This window comes from Maylandia zebra, linkage group LG13, assembly GCF_041146795.1.
Source record: "Maylandia zebra isolate NMK-2024a linkage group LG13, Mzebra_GT3a, whole genome shotgun sequence".
NCBI classification, from domain to species: domain Eukaryota; kingdom Metazoa; phylum Chordata; class Actinopteri; order Cichliformes; family Cichlidae; genus Maylandia; species Maylandia zebra.
The window spans coordinates 29,645,930-29,660,909 of NC_135179.1; the positions used below are offsets into that span (position 1 = coordinate 29,645,930).

At 40.4% G+C, this 14,980-nt stretch overlaps 1 protein-coding gene across 1 annotated transcript in view; it reads right to left on the bottom strand.

Annotated features, from left to right (window-relative positions):
- The window catches only part of b3gat2 (beta-1,3-glucuronyltransferase 2 (glucuronosyltransferase S)), a 64,006-nt gene that overhangs the window by 16,514 nt on the left and 32,512 nt on the right, over positions 1-14,980 (bottom strand). The gene's annotated exons all lie outside the window — the stretch shown is intronic.

Genomic DNA, 14,980 nt, shown 5'->3' on the forward strand with positions numbered 1-14,980 from the left:
AACTCCACAAAATTTTATTTTGAACTCAAATCAAACGTGACAAACTAAACAGGAAAGCTAATCCCTGCAGCTGCTGCAGTTAACCTTGTGCAGCATGTGTGTGGAGAACACGTCATTCACACATCTGATGTGTTGTTGACCCTGTAGCCACAGGTCTGAAGGTGACACGTGATGAGTCTGTTTTGCATAATTTTTGCCTGCTTTGAGCTTCCACTGTCAGAAGAAAGTGTCATCTGCAGTTAGTGTGTCAGCTCTCGTTACTGCCACATTAGGTACCGTTGAGTTTTTAATAACTGATGCTCTTGGAATTCATGGCTGTGGCCTCTGTGGATTTTTATTTTGAAAAACCACATTTGCTGACTGTAAAACAGATCTGCGCCAAAGTTACAGAACGCTGGTATTTGGCCCTCAGCTCAGTATTTCATTTTAATTTTTCCTCGTCTTCAGGGCTAGGTGTATCACTAGACAATGACATAAGATATTTACACCTTCATTTAATCTTGACCTAATAAGTCTGTCAGTAAGCACGAAATATCTATGGTTATGTATTAAATGGACAAAAACACAGGACCAAAACTGACCTCTGTGCTACAGTTTAATTCAGTGATTGGGTCTGGTCCAAAGGAGTGGATTAGCTATAACACATGCAAACCACTCTGTTGTTGTGAGTGCTGTAAATACTGAATATTAATTCCCAGATGAAATCCTATAATGCAAGTAGTATGGTCTCAATTTCAATCTAATTTTCTAAGCTGTGTGTTGCTTCTGGCAAATGTTTTCTTAACTTTCCACAGAAGATGAATGCGTTCTACTACTTCCTGTCTTCGATGTTATTTCCCTTTACGATGCCACCGTGCAGCCTGAAGCTACCTCTACTGTGCTGGTTAAAATAAATCATTTTCTTTCTATCTGTTGTAGTAGACAGAAACAGCAATAGAAGACTGAGTGACTAAGCTAAAGTTGTTTACTTACACATGCGGACATGAAAATAGGAGCCTGTTTTAAAATTCATTACTTATGAACATACGAGTTAAAGAGACATCAATGGCTTGATTGCCCGTCCACTGCCACTTCCTAACTCATTTACTCCATGAAGATGAACTAAGGATGTATAACACACTGACAGTTGCTCAATTCAATTCAATTCAGTTGCCTCAAGGTGCTTTATATTGTAAGGTAGACCCTACAATAATACATAAATGGTAAATGGCCTGTATTTGTATAGTGCTTTACTAGTCCCTAAGGACCCCAAAGCACTTTACACATCCAGTCATCCATTCACACACACATTCACACACATACATTCATGTATTGAGAAAAAACCCCCAACAATCATATGACCTCCTATGAACAAGCACTTTGGCGACAACGGGAAGGAAAGACTCTCTTTTAACAGGAAGAAACCTCCGGCAGAACCAGGCTCATGGAGGGGCGGGGCCATCTGCTGCGACCGTAATTGGACACTGGAGCGAATAAAACAAACAACAAACTGCAAGATAGCAACAGTACCTCAGTGCTTAACATCTAACCAGGTGAAGAATACTCTCAACGAGGTAGGTGTACCATCATCCACAAGCAAGAGACGCCTTTAGCAATAAGGGTGCAAAGCTGAAGGCAGAGAGACCCACAAACATCAGAATCAGAATCAGAATCAGAATACTTTATTGATCCCTGGGGGAAATTATTTTTTGTTACAGTGCTCCATTTTAAACCAACATTAAGACAAGACAGACAATACGCTAACTAAGAATAGTACAATATATACATATATATACATACATACATACATAAGTCACTTATAAATAAATATTTGGAAAAGAAACGTGTAGCTGTAGCAGCAAACAGTGTGTTAAGTGGATGCGTTGTACAGGGAGATGGCCACAGGCAGGAATGATTTCCTGTGTCGTTCAGTGGTGCTTTTCGGTAATCTCAGTCTCTCACTGAACGAGCTCCTGTGACTGACCAACATGTCATGGAGTGGGTGGGAGGTGTTATCCAACATTGTCTTTATCTTGGACAGCATCCGCCTCTCCGACACCACCTTGAGGGAGTCCAGCTCCATCCCCACAACATTGCTGGCCTTACGGATCAGTTTATTAAGTCTGTTGGCATCTGCGACCCTCAGCCTGCTCCCCCAGCATGCAACAGCATAGAGGAACATGCAGCAGCTGAAGGCGCCTGCAGTAAAGGCCTGGCAGGGCATCTCAACAGAGGAAACTCAGCAGTTGATGATGTCCATGGGTTCTTGACTTCAGGCAGTCATTGACCACAAAGGATTTTCATGTCTGAATCAAGTCTTAAAAATGATGTTTAACATGTTTGAAACTCTAAAAATAGGTGAAATGTCTGTAATTTCTAAGCAGTTCATTGTAATTTTCATAAACCCTTCATTTGATGCTGAAAGGCTGTATAATTAAAATACACTGTGGTGATGTACAGAGGTAAAATTTACAAAGATTCTATCAGTGTTTACGTATAGATCTAACTATACGTGTCTCTCCCAAACTCAGCTACTTATCACAGACGCAGTATCTCCAAAATGAAATAAACAAGCAGAAGATCTGTTGGAGCTAAATAAAGAAGCCAGACTGATGCTAGCAGACAGGGCACACATGGAATGCCATAACCAAGTAGCTGCCAGAACATCCGTGCTGATTATGGTCTAGAAATTCCAAGGTCAAAATGGGATCACTGAGATAAGATCCTGTGGACCTTCCAGATACAGACAGACAAACTGCTGATGGCTAACCAATTGCACAGAGTTGTGCTGGACAAGCAGAGGAAGACAGCTGTAGTGATTGATGTAGCTATACCAAGTACCAAGCAACACCAGGAAGATGGAACAAGGGAAGCTTGAGAAATACCAAAGCCTGAGAGAGGAGCTAAAGAAGGAGTGCAGGGTGAAGGCAGCGGTGGTCCTCGTGGTAAACGGGCCACTCGGGGCAGTGAGTGGCTCCAGCAGATCCCAGGAGACAGACAGACAGATAGATAGATATGAAACTCACATTCACTCTCCATAGAGAATATTGCCGCTTTGTCTGCATTGTTTTATTTATTTATTTTGTTATATCAAAGAAAAAAGTTTATTATTTTCCCAAATGTGTGTGATTGTGAGAAGAGTTCTCTGAGCATTAATTATTGCTTCAGGACTCATCTGAGAACTGTTACTAAACGGCTAGAGGGAGAGAAGTGGTGCTGCCGAGAGGCGCTGACAGGAGGAGAGGAGGAGATCGTCAGGGAACAACAGGTGTCTGTTTTATCCTCAGAAAAACATACGAAAGGCTCTGGCTGCTTCAATTTCCATTCAATATCACCATAAAGCTTTTAGTGACTCTGTGACTGGGGTGGGGCAGTTAGGTAGGATGTTCTCCATATTTTGTGCACCTGTATGTACACATTCCTGTGTGCCACGTTTCCTTACTGAAGAAAAAAAACACCTGATCCCCAACATCAGCCACAATGTTAAGACCTATCCTTGTTGAGCCTGTTTTCCAGCCCACAACTTTACTGTTTTATTTTACTCCCAGCACTCTTTTTTGGCATGTCATCAATTTGCTGTAAATCACGAGTAATAACATGAATTTGGCAAATTATTCATCTGACTTTGAGAAATACCAAAACATAGCATTTTTTTTATTGGAAAAGAAAACAGACGTTCACAGGTTTCAGATGTTAGATCTTCGCGCTGACGCCTGAGGTGAACCAGAAGCCTTTTAAATATTTTATGGCTTTACTTTTTACAGGTGTAGTGTGAAGTAAAAAGACTCAGAAAGTGAAGGAAAACACAATGAAAAAAAATCCAAATACTGTGGTACAGTTTAAAGTAATTTATAGCCATCCTTAAACGCCTGTCAGGACAGGAAAGAGCTCCAGTGTGGGTTATGTTTTAAGCATTTCTCACACAGAGATTTCTAGTTCCACGTGTGACAGGAAGATATTTGCAGAAACTTCTTCTGTGCACAAGGTCTCAACATAATTACTGAATATTTATTTATGCAAATCATCAGTGGGTGGCACGCCTTTGCAATCAGTGTGGCAATTTGCCCCTGGTAATTCACCATCCTCGCCTCTATTTTCCCCTCACATCCGCCACCTCTAGCTGAACAGAATATTCTAGGCTGCAGTTATCCAGACGCGGTGATACATGGCCAGCAGACATGACAGCAGTCCTCTGAGGTAAGTTAGTGTCAGAGTGGGTCACACAGAGAAAGAAACAGCAGACATGCAAATGAGTTTGGTATGTATTATCTCTCTGTAAGTTTAGTGTACTTTAGACCAAGTGAAAAGCACATCCACACTGATGTACACAGTTAGATAAATGTGTCCATACAGGACTTACAGTGGGGCAAAAAAGTATTTAGTCAGCCACCGATTGTGCAAGTTCCCCCACTTAAAATGATGACAGAGGTCAGTAATTTGCACCAGAGGTACACTTCAACTGTGAGAGACAGAATGTGAAAGAAAAATCCATGAATCCACATGGTAGGATTTGTAAAGAATTTATTTGTAAATTAGGGTGGAAAATAAGTATTTGGTCACCTCAAACAAGGAAAATCTCTGGCTCTCACAGACCTGTAACGTCTTCTGTAAGAAGCTTTTCTGTCCCCCACTCGTTACCTGTATGAATGGCACCTGTTTGAACTCATCATCTGTATAAAAGACACCTGTCCACAGCCTCAAACAGTCAGACTCCAAACTCCGCCATGGCCAAGACCAAAGAGCTTTCGAAGGACACCAGGAAAAGTATTGTAGACCTGCACCAGACTGGGAAGAGTGAATCTACAATAGGCAAGCAGCTTGGTGTGAAAAAATCAACTGTGGGAGCAATCATCAGAAAATGGAAGACATACAAGACCACTGATAATCTCCCTCGATCTGGGGCTCCACGCAAGATCTCATCCCGTGGGGTCAAAATGATCATGAGAACGGTGAGCAAAGATCCCAGAACCACACGGGGGGACCTGGTGAATGACCTGCAGAGAGCTGGGACCAAAGTAACAAAGGTCACCATCAGTAACACACTACAACGGCAGGGAATCAAATCCCGCAGTGCCAGACGTGTTCCGCTGCTGAAGCCAGTGCATGTCCAGGCCCGTCTGAAGTTTGCCAGAGAGCACATGGATGATACAGCAGAGGATTGGGAGAATGTCATGTGGTCAGATGAAACCAAAGTAGAACTTTTTGGTATAAACTCAACTCGTCGTGTTTGGAGGAAGAAGAATACTGAGTTGCATCCCAAGAACACCATACCTACTGTGAAGCATGGGGGTGGAAACATCATGCTATGGGGCTGTTTTTCTGCCAAGGGGACAGGACGACTGATCCGTGTTAAGGACAGAATGAATGGGGCCATGTATCGTGAGATTTTGAGCCAAAACCTCCTTCCATCAGTGAGAACTTTGAAGATGAAACGAGGCTGGGTCTTCCAACATGACAATGATCCAAAACACACCGCCCGGGCAACAAAGGAGTGGCTCCGTAAGAAGCATTTGAAAGTCCTGGAGTGGCCTAGCCAGTCTCCAGACCTCAACCCCATAGAAAATCTGTGGCGGGAGTTGAAAGTCCGTGTTGCTCGGCGACAGCCCCAAAACATCACTGCTCTCGAGAAGATCTGCATGGAGGAATGGGCCAAAATACCAGCTACTGTGTGTGCAAACCTGGTAAAGACCTATAGTAAACGTTTGACCTCTGTTATTGCCCACAAAGGTTATGTTACAAAGTATTGAGTTGTATTTTTGTTATTGACCAAATACTTATTTTCCACCCTGATTTACGAATAAATTCTTTACAAATCCTACCATGTGGATTCATGGATTTTTTTTTCACATTCTGTCTCTCACAGTTGAAGTGTACCTCTGGTGCAAATTACTGACCTCTGTCATCATTTTAGGTGGGGGAACTTGCACAATCAGTGGCTGACTAAATACTTTTTTGCCCCACTGTATATAGTATAAAGAGAGCATATTTCTCCCATATTGCCTTATTTTTATTGGATCCCTGATAAATCCAGAATCAAGTTTAAAATCCTTCTCACATACAAGGTCTTCAATAATCAAGGCCCCATCTTGTCTTAATAACCTCATAGTGCATTATCACCACAATAGAGCACTTTGCTCTCGGACTGCTGCTTTACTTGTGCTTACTGGGATATATATAACTATGTGTTTACACACAACTTTGCATTTAATCATTAGTTTTCATTAGTCCCTTTTCCTGCCTCCCTCACCCACATCCATCTCCCAGATAGCTGCCTCTCCCTCAGCCTGGCTCAGCTGGAGGTTCCTTCCTGTTAAAAAGGCGTTTTCCCTTCCCACTATCGCCAAATGCTTGCCCAAAGGGTTTCTCTCTGTATTACTGTAGGGTCTTTAGCTTACAATATAAAGCACCTTGGGGCGACTGTAATTGTGATTTGGTGCTATATAAATAAAACTGAATTGAAATACTGAAAGCAGCTATTTTTTTAAATTTGACAGTCTTTTCTTTTTATGATGTTCAACCTTTGGACATCCACTAGTTAATTGAGAAACCATCGGAGGTTAGGGTTAACGACTGGGTCCACTTAATGGCGACCCCTTTTTATCAAGTTGGTGCCTCTGTGGAACACACAAATGAAAAAGAAGATTTTAGCAGAAAAACTGAAATGTAACATTTTCTAATTAAAAAAAAGACTGAAGTAAAACAAAACTCATCTTTAACACTCAGAAGACTTATCACTCTAAAGCCACAGGCAAATTCCCTTTTTCAAATTAGCTACACAAAGGCACACACAGGAAAGTGCTGCAACACCTCCACAGTTATTAGGTTATGTTGGTGTCAGGCTCATTACTGCTCCATGTGCAATACTGCAGGCTAATCACAGAGATAAATGGCGCTCAGGTGGAGTAGATAAGCTATTAGAGCTATTACATGATAGGCGTCTCCTAAACCTGCTGCCAGCCACTGGACGTCACAGCTTATCTGAGCCATTTTTGCCCAAGAGGAGGTTGTCCAGACTCTGTGCTAACTTTGTCCCACTTTATACCTGACCCACTCCAGCTGACCTATATGACTGTGTATCTATTGCAAGTAAAGCCCATCAGCAAAGGGTATATAAGCGTGTTTGGAGAGAGAAAAATGTTGACTGTAGTTCATCATTATTTGGGCCCTGCATATAAAGCAAGTTAGAACTGTTTTCTTTTGCATGTATAGACATTGTTTTGCTCAGCGTAAGCTTTTAAAGACATTACATTTGTTTTTACTGAAGGATCAAGAGTCTAAATTAGTACAACTCCCCTGTTGGGGTTGTACTTTCTGACTTCTCAGGAGCTCTTAAGGCAGAATTCTAGTAGCAGTGCTGAACATCACTCGCTGGTCAAACAGTTTCATAAAACTTTTGTACAACTGGACTCACATTGTAGCACTCGGTGCCACTAGGATCGATATTTCTTATAATGTTGACTTGTCTCAGGTACCCAGCTGTATTTGAACATTTGTTATGTTTTGCTTGATCCTGTGATGATGAAGAACACAAGTGGGTAAACAAAAAAGTTTAAAATGTAAAAACTGGGTTTCCCAATCATGTTGAAGAAAAGGTCTCACTGATTCTGTCAGCTGATCACCCGACCTTTTAAGGACACACAAAATGCAGCCTGGTGAGTAAACAAGCATTCATTCTTTACAATAAAGCTCCACAGGGCACCTTTAACAACAAAATTACATACTCAGCCACCTGATGAGCCTAAAAAGCAGAAGACAAAGAATGCATCAGCACACAGCGGACAGGGGAGCTAGCAAGAAAGCTCATAAACAAGAAAAAGTAAACAAGAAAAAAAACATTTGCTGTTTGATTTATTGTGGTTACATACAAACTTATTCTGGAAACAGTGAAGGAGGGTACGTCTGTGAGTCTCCTGTGCATTCATTTATTACATCTATTCATCATAGTCAAACCACACTACATACAAAAAATAACACATTGTTTCCCTTGTGTGTCAAACTGATACACAATCACTCTTTGTTTGAACTTTTCTTAAAAATTGTCTTTTTATAGAAAATTGCAAAAATAATTAATTCCTAATTCAGCTTCACTTGCACCTTTGTATTTGGGACTTCTTGTTCAAAAAGGAGCATTAGAGCATGACCACAGCAATGATTTCATTTAAAAGGAAAAAATATTTTTTGGGGATCCAATGGATTCAAGTTTTCTCCACCAGCTCTTTCCTCACTACAGGGACATTTCAGAGAGAAACAGCAGGTCAGGCCAAGGTTTCTCAGCCGTGCCAGTCCCAAAGTATTAAATAGTATCATCAGGCTAATACTCTCAGAGGTGTGGACTCGAGTCACATGACTTGGACTCGAGTCAGACTCGAGTCATTAATTTTATGACTTTAGACTTGACTTGAAAAAATGTTCTAAGACTTGTGACTTGACTTGGACTTTTACACCAATGACTTGGGACTTGAATTGGACTTGAACCGGTTTACTTGAAAAGACTTGATATTTTACCCCAAATATAAAATTTAACATGCATATTATATGGAGATTGAAAATGTGACGTCATTCACGGGTAGAACCGCAAAGGATTCTGGGAACTCGTGGCAAGCGGTACTAGCGCACGCAGGCTTTCAATTGAAATCAGTTATACAGCGATAAAAAGAAACACAAAAATGTCAAGAAGCTGTTGTATTATTAACTGCAATAGCCGGTCGCATGACAGCCACGGGAAGCCGACGGGTAAAGAGATCGGTTGTTATCGGATTACGTCGTTGAAGAGAAATTGTTCGAGCCATGTTTCCGAAGTAACAAAGAGGCGACTGGATTGCAGCCATTCAAAGATCAAATATAACGTCCTAGAACACTCCAGCTCACAGGTTAGTCTGCTCCAAGCATTTACACGAAGGTCAGTCTGCTGTTGTAGTTAATGCGTCATTTTTCTTAACATAACTGGTTACAAGCAAGTCTGGCGCTGAACAGAAATTGTCGCGCTATGCTCCTTTATTTATTGTGCATAAATAGTAAATTGTCCTGACACAATATTGCGTTTCGCTTCTGTTATTATGGTACATTAACAAAAACATATACTTTTATTCACAGGATAAAACAGGTTTTTTGTATCACTAATTGCCCAGTACGATTACAGCATACAATATTATTGTCACTGCTACATTTCTGTGATGCTACCAGAAATTATTTCCACTACTAATTAATTACCGTTGAGCTCAAAGGTCCTATTAATAAACGGTTAACGAATGTGTATTTATGACGACAATTTGTGAGACTGGTAAACTTATGATACGTACGATGGTCTTTCGTTCTACACGGTGCATTTCAAGGTCCTGTACCCATCCGTCGGTAAACTGTACCTGGGCTTGTTGCAGTGACCTGAAGTTACTAAACTTCATGAGTGTATGCACTCACTCCAAGAACCGTATGATTATAAATATGCATATAAATATGCTACGATGAGATAGCTGACTTCATCTAACTAGCAAATGTTGTCCAGGCTACGTTGGTGATACAGTTTTTTTTAATGTGTATGATATTTTTGTCATGTGATTTTAAAGCCGGTCCTACAACCGCATCCAAGAATAACATGCAGCGTATCTCAGAACTGTCGGTGAAAATTATTCTTGGAGCTAAGTTTAATTGAGCTGCATTTTAAAGAGGTGCAATTTCACAATTTGTGTATATTTTCTACGTTCACTATTTTGTCATGTGTTGAGAAAAACACAGATTTTAAAATTACATGGTCTAATATTTACATTTAGCATAACTGCAACATTATTTTTTCGTTTGTTTTTTTTAAAGACTCGAAAGGACTTGAAATTCAAAGTTTCAGACTTGTGACTTGACTCGGACTTTTACACCAGTGACTTGAGACTCGACTCTGACTTGCCTGACATTACTTGAGACTTGACTTGGGACTTGAGGATAAAGACTTGAGACTTACTTGAGACTTGCAAAACAATGACTTGGTCCCACCTCTGAATACTCTTATGACAATCTATTTCTGAGTCCCACGAAGAGGCAATACTGGCAATACAAACACTGCCAAACACTAATGGAGCAACGCGCTGCACTCGTGTGCACATCAAAGCTCCATCTACTGATTTCATTCAATGCATAAAGTGTAAAAATTTCCATTTCACCAACGTTTAAATAATCTGTCATTCCAACTGCCACATATTCAGTGCTGTGGACAGGAGGGACCCACAGCTTATTCATTTTAAATAACAGCACAGTAGGAAAGTGTTTGGAGGCAGGAGCAGATGGCTCGTTGCTCAGTCTTTTGGGATATTTAAGTTCTTAAATCTAAACACTTGGTTTTGTTTGTGGTAACATATTTCATAACATTTTAGGTGACTACAGATATAATGAATACTAATAATAAAAACTTTATTTGTATAGCACTTTTCAAAACACAGAGTTACAAAGTGCTTCACAGCAGGAATAAAAGCCACATGCTGAAGATAAGTATGTTAAAATAGACAGACAGTTTTTAGACCCTGGTTAGAGGTTCAGACAAAAGCCTAATTTTTGCCTAGCGACTAAAGCTGCAACCTGTCTCAATACTTGTGAGAAAAAGGCCTTAAATACTACCTTAGCCAGCTGACTCCAATCAGAAATTAGGCAAGCGGACTCCCAAAGCTTGTGAGAGCTACCTGGTACCCTGTCCTAGACTTTTGTTTTGTGGCCAGTTATTGTTATTGTTTTCCTTTTGATAATGATAGTGGCTTGTCCTTTGTGTTACCAAGTCTTATGCTTGTTGCTGTCATTCACTGCATCCAGCTGAACCAGCCGGTTGTGGATAACCTGGCCATTCGGGTATGCAGGGCGTGGGTATGCAGACCACTTTGAAAGGCCTTGAGATCACCATTGTTGGCGCTGTGTAAATAGAATGCATGTTTTTTTTTCTTGAATAAAATTTGTAGTGATTGAATATTTGGGTAATATCCCTCTTAGAGATGTTTTCCAAATAATTGCCATGTCTCACAGCTTCGGCTGACAGATAAAGTGGTCCATGTCTTCCATTTGATTCCTTTTTCTTCCGGTCCATTATTCTCTTATTGCCTCGACTTTAATGTCGAATCATTTCCTTTTTACCTGAGCCGGAGTCAGTGCTGCGGGGGGATACAACAGTAACCACATGGCTTATTGGAGCCCACGCATCATTTTTCTCTACTGTTGTTACTCCTGAGGAAACACTTTTGAAAAGTGTGCCTTCTCCGACTTCCACCTTGGAAATGGCTTGAATTTCTTCAGCAGTAAAATTATTATTGCCTTAGCTCTCTCAAACTTTACCACTTACTCCATGCATTCTCACTCACTATGTGTTAACAGACCTCTCTGCATTGGATCATATTTGTTAATAATCTCTGTCTCTCTTCCACAGCATGTCTTTTGTCCTGTCTTCCCTCCCCCTCCCTGAGGCTGGTTCTGTTGGAGGTTTCTTCCTGTTAAAAGGGAGTTTTTCCTTCCCACTGTCACCGAAGTGCTTTCTCATAGGGGTCATATAATTGTTAGGTTGTTGTCTGCATGTAATATTGTTGGGTCTACTTTATAATATAAAGCGCCTTCAGGTGACTGTCGTTGTGATTTGGCGCTGTATCAATAAAACCGAGTTGAACTGAATGCAAACAAAGGCAAATGTGTTGGCTTACATAGAGAAATGAGGGTGTGGTTCTGTGTAGATTTACCAACATACAGTGGTAGAAACAAAATTTGCCAGTGCACATGTGTCATGAACTCTGAGTCTCCACGTCGATTCCTCTTTTGCTCGAATTAAGACCCTGTTCTACACAAATATTAGTGAATGAGGCCCATTTTACTTCACAGAGTCTGGGACAGATCCCTCTGACTAAACAACCAACAGATTATTCTGCTAGTAGTGACCTAGTAACCTCAAATGTTTTAACATTTAATAATAAAGGAGGCAAGTCCAAACAACACGACCACACAAAAAAGTATTAATAATTATTGATATAAATTGTTAATAGCAAGAATTCAATGTCTAAAAACATTAAATTCAGGGGTTCAAAAACCCAGGACCATGACAGGGTGCCTTTGGATATGTTGTCAGTCTCACCATCTAGTATCAAAGCTAGACAGTTTCCTTTACTAACAGTATTATATTATATGCTGTTCTTCATCACTAGCTATAAGTTTAGCTGTACATGCTATGGTTATAGCTGGGCTGACCTTTATAATAACACTAGTAGAAATATTGCATGATGAGGCAAAACACATTTAAAATCCTTCTGATATCTGGAGCAGATTGCAGTCTTTGACGGTGAGAGGGGAGAATGAGTGTTCAGTTGAATGAGCGGACGTTCTGTCCATGGATGACCCAACTGAGACATGATAGGAGGAAATGTATACTGTCATAATGTTCCAGAGCACTTTTACAAAATATGCTTCACAATAAAATCCTTCTTGAGAAATGAAGCATTGATTTTGTGCTAACAGCATGATGCAGAAACATTAAGAGGACAAAGGAGCGCATCATGTGGAGGTTATATATCGTTAGCTTCATAGCATAAGTGCCTAAGTCATTGACTTAGTCAAATGACTTAGGCAATTATGCTATGAAGCTAACGATATGTATACTTATCAAACACAGGGAATTAAGTAGGGACTGCATCTTTTTTAAGCCTATCTTAAAAGATAAGGTTCTTAGAATTAAAACTAAAATCTGTACACACCAACCAACCCCAAACGGCTTCATTTTAGCTGTCTTACTATGACTTTCGAGCTGTCTGTCTGAACTGTGTAGCATCTTTCTGTGATTTTAGCTGTGGTTTAAACCTTCTTTTTGTATCCTTAGCTTTATAGCTTGCTGCCAGTCTGAGTCTTTAGGTATGTAATTAACTTTTCTCACCTACAGGCATGGATTTAGCCGTTAGCTTACTATGGTTACTAGGTTATTGTGACCCAGTAAGTAACAGTACAGCAGAGAGCACACACATAACTAAGTAAAATGAGGAAATAGAAAGCAAGTTGAAATGTGAATAGAACATAAAATGAAAACGAGAGCAATGTCTGGCACAGCCTTATGGACTTTATTGATTAATATTAGCATGGTGTAATGTGAGGCTTTGATAGCCTGAGGGAACTGTGTGATCACACTGTTATGCTATATAGCCAGTTTTCAGTTTTGATTTCTCACTTTATTCATCTCTTCGGCCCCGCCCATTGCTCTTTGATTTAGTTCCAGTTAAGACGTTGACAGGAAGTGCAAAAGAGTTTATCCAGGGTAAAAACAGACATAAGAACAAAGTACTGTGACACTGACATCATAAGCTAAAAACGAATGACCTTCTTCTGGAACCTCCGTCGCCCTTTCATATACCACAACAGTGTTCCTCTTAGATCTGCTTCAGATCTCAAGTAAACAGTTTGTGGTGTGTGTAGCAGAGAGATAAGTTTGTTTTTTTTAAATTTGTTTTAAATAATGACAAGAACAACAGAACATCCAAGGAGAAAGGTGTCAAGTTCCACCACACCATGTGACTGACAAGTGGCAACTGGAATTACAAGCACCTGACAATGAAAAGCAGACAAAATCAGACAGAAAGAAGTGAGAAACAAAGGCAATCCAACGCCAGGTGTTGAGTTCAGGAAACCGTGTTCTGTACTGTAAGTCCAAACTTCTCAAGACAACTTTAGCACATTACATCCTACTCATAAGCAAGTGTGACTAATTATTGCATCTTTGCTTTGAAGTATGATTATTTTCATGTGCGTTTGCTTGGCTGAAAGGCAGCTGAAAGCTGGGTAATAATTTTCACATAGAAATTCTCTTTCTTTTTATCAAAAAGTACTCATGTGTTTTTTCCTGAACTTTTAATAGACAAACTCAGACTACCTTTACTTGTGTTTATACTTATGCATAATTTAGGAGCAAGTAAATCTGGATTCCAGGACAACATTTTAAAAAACAATAAAAAAAAAACAGAACCCCCCACAGATTAGCAAACTGAGCCAGAGGATTTGTTCATTTCCTTCTCCATTTTTGAGCTGAACTGAATTACAGCGTACGCAATCATACGTAAGTTATCAGCAGTGCTATATTTATTAGGATGGCCTGATTCTCTGGTTCTGGCACCTTTATCGCTGGCTATTTAAATCTGAAAGTGTGCACTTCGGTCCTGACTGTTGGATTTAAAATGCACTATGGTGGTATACAGTGGCAAAATTACACAAATTGTGTTACTTGTCAGACTTGCTCCCGGGCGCCACATTAGCAGAGCCATACGGCCAAATTAAAATGGATTTTACTTTTACATTAAATTTGAACCTGTCCAAATTGATATGTATATGTGTCCCCAAGCACTTTCAGTCTGTTACACTATATTTTCCTCGTGTGCCACAAATTTTATTGTCTGTTGAGTTCAGCTTCTTACTCGGGTCCACTGGGGTTATTAGGGGGTTAAACGTTTTCATGTCCCGATCTCAGGAAGCACCCCAAAGCGTAAGCATCACTTCAACAACAGAGAGACTGTCTTTGTGTTGCCATGTCTGTGCGTGCTTGTGTTTCTGTATTTGCTCTGTGAGCCCGTATGAACGCATTTGCTCTGTTCTGCAGCTGTGATGCACTTTAGGAAAATTGCATGCATGAATATGTGCGTGTCATGGAACATCAACGCCTGTCTACTTGTATCAATTCAAGTGCCTGCAGGTGTGTGTTTGCCTGTGTTTTTCCCCCAATAGACACATGATGTAATTGTATCTGTGTGTCTGTGGGCACATGTGCATATTCACACACACACATGCTGAGGTGAATAGTACTCCACACCATCATTGTCCAGGATCCATTGTGTCTGGCTAAATGAGACCGAGCAGTAGATGGGAAGCTTTAGTGGTCTGCTAACAATACAGCACTGTATAACACAATACTATTAGGACACGCACTGGCACTCACTCAGCACTCTGCAGACACCCTATTGTAAATCCCATGAATAATAATTTAAGAGTGAACAAAGTTTGGGTCGCTCTCCCGGCT